The sequence below is a fragment of the Echinops telfairi genome, unplaced genomic scaffold (assembly GCF_000313985.2).
Source record: "Echinops telfairi isolate 266 unplaced genomic scaffold, ASM31398v2 ScPeMD7_23;HRSCAF=83, whole genome shotgun sequence".
Classification (NCBI taxonomy): Eukaryota; Metazoa; Chordata; class Mammalia; order Afrosoricida; family Tenrecidae; genus Echinops; species Echinops telfairi.
In genome coordinates this window covers 32,571,133-32,573,849 of record NW_022103920.1, presented here as the reverse complement: position 1 = coordinate 32,573,849, position 2,717 = coordinate 32,571,133, and positions in this window count along the sequence as shown.

Genomic DNA, 2,717 nt, shown 5'->3' with positions numbered 1-2,717 from the left:
CTGGCTGAACTGGGCGGGCGAGGTAGGGAGAAGAGAGGATGTCCGAGGAAAGAACGAGACGGAAAGTTGGTTAGCTCGCCCACAGGGTAAAAGCTGAACTACAGCGAACCGAGAGACAAACTCGCTCCACCATTTGACGTACGGACGTGAAAAGGAAGGCCCGTTTTGGGAGGCAAAGTGCAAAAGTGCCCCCTGTTCGCAAAATCACTGTGGCAATCTACCCTTTGGAGATGAGTTTATACATTACCTTCCTGGAAGCAGCCATGACAGGAATGGCGGGGAGGGCGGAGTCTCTAAACTACATTTCCCACAATCCCCGCGGAAGTCCACAATGCACCGGGGCGCCCCCCTGCAACTGGCGGAGCGGGCGGACGTCACGCTCTGCCGGAGGCTCTGCCGAGTGGACTGCTGGCCTTTCCCGCTTTCCCCCACGTTTTGGACCCCGTGCCTGTGCAAAGCCTCATGCACATATTAGTTAACGAAATGACGGCGCGAGGATTTCTGGTTTACGGTCTCAAGACAAGCAAGTGTTTTATCTTCGCTGAAATGATGACGTAATAGCAGGATCCGAGAACCCTGTGTCATCGGTTTCAGATGCATTTTGCTCCAGAAGCAGGGAGTCCTATAACCATCTTCTAAATGTACCCTATAGCATTTGTTTAAAATATTTTAAACAATGGAGAGAAAGGCGCGTTTAATAAAGCATCTTGGACATTGTTGAGAACCACCTGTGGTGACTGCACAATGATCTGTGGGAAAAGCGTTTAAGGGAGTTTAGGAAAAGGCTTTGGGAAAAATGGTTCAAGGTTACAAAGTAGAAGTTCTCTATTCTTTCTTGAATTTCTGGAGCTTCGATTTTCTCTGTTAGAGTCTAAGAATGCTGTGTTTTCTTCCCACTCATGGTTTTATGAATCTCTTCTCATATTTCTGAAGAGTTGTGAAAACACAACCTTTAAACCGTAAAAGAAGGGTCATTTGCACATGTAAATCTCAGGTATTTCTGGACAGCTCTCAAAGTCTAATGAACCTGAAGTCTTTTGTCAACCTTTGTAGTCACGTGGTCTTTGAGCTCTTTCGTAATTTACTGGTACAGCATTTTGCAGGGTGGACTGGCTGGTGAATAGGCCTTGAGCTGCTAACTGAAAGGTCGTTAGTTCAAAACCACTACCGGCTTATGGTTCCTGTAAAGATTTACTGTCTTGGAAATGAACTGACTGGATGACAGCTTTTTGGGTTTTGGTTTGAGGTACCCTTTACATCAAGTTGTTCATGCTGTGGCCTAAGGATGACATCTTTGACATGTCTCAAAATCTCCTGGCTCAGTGTCTCAGACATAGCAGATACATTTAGTTCAATGCTCATAATTTGCATGTAACCTTATAGCTGGCTACCCTGTTTCTTAAGCTTTATATTCCTTTATCTTAACATCTACCCAGCAAATGTTCAATGATATTGACTAGTAATAGTTATTTCAATAAAAAAAGAGTGCTAGAGAAATTTATGAGGTCCTAGAAGAGTCCAAACAAACCAAAGAAAAGTGGGAAGTCGGAAGATAACTGCACAATTATGTTGTCATCACTGTTTCTCTAAATCTGATCATTTTATCTAAGTCTTTCTAAAGACCTGATATGACCTGAGCTATTTTTAGATTTAAACTTTTATAATCAATTATAATTCAAATACGAGGGTGTGGTAGTTACAAACTCTCAGGTCAGTTTGAGCGTATTAAGAGTGAAGGACCCGAGTCTAGCCTGTCAATCAGGTCACAACTGATGCCTCTGTGCAGTCATGGCTTCTCATGAAGATTCTGGGAACTTCCTCTCTCTCTCTGCCTTGGTTTTCCTGGGAGTTTCTTCTCTTTCTCCCTGGAGGTGGCCACTTTCTCTCTGGTTTACCTTCCTGTGGAGGAGCCAAGTGGAAACTTGCACAGTGCTGAGATTCTTCCACTGCCACTGGCTCCACAAGCCTTTTCACCTACTGGCCTGTGATCTTTATGCTTTCAGCATCATTGTGAGTGGCTGTGTGAGTCTCAAGAGGAATTTATAGACTAGTATCGGACATATGGGCTGATATCAGACTTGTGGACTTGATCTGGACTGAGCTGGTATGTTTTCTCAATATACAATTACTCTTTCATATAAAGGTCTCTATTATACATATATCAGTGTCCCTGGATTTGTTTCTCTAGTCAACCTGGCTTAACACAAAGGGGAAATAAAAACCTGTACTGCTACAAAATCATGGAAACCTCTATTAAACAACAACAAAAATCCCAATGTGAAACCATTATTTTTGCACATATCTTCCATCTAGGACTATTCACGTCTAAAGTTACAAAGGTGGTATTCCCCTCTTTCTAACCTTCTGTGTTAATTTGTATCATACAAAACAGCAGTTTGGGCATCTTTCTGGTTTACCATCCAACACTCAAATAATTGTGTTCCATCTTAATATTCTTTGGGGTTCTGGGAAAACAATCCCAAGGAGCAAGATCAGGACAGTAGGGGGGTTGGGACAGGATTTCCAGAGGAAATTCTCATAAGACAGTTCTTGCTCCCCAGGAAGAATGATCGGGTTCACTGTCACGATGGATAATGGTTCCTCAGCACAACTTTTCTAGTCTTTAAAAAAAAAAAATCGCCAATGCAATTTTCAATTTTCTTAAAATATCTTCCTAGTAAGTCCCAGTGATTTTCCTGAGCTATTTGGAAAAGTCT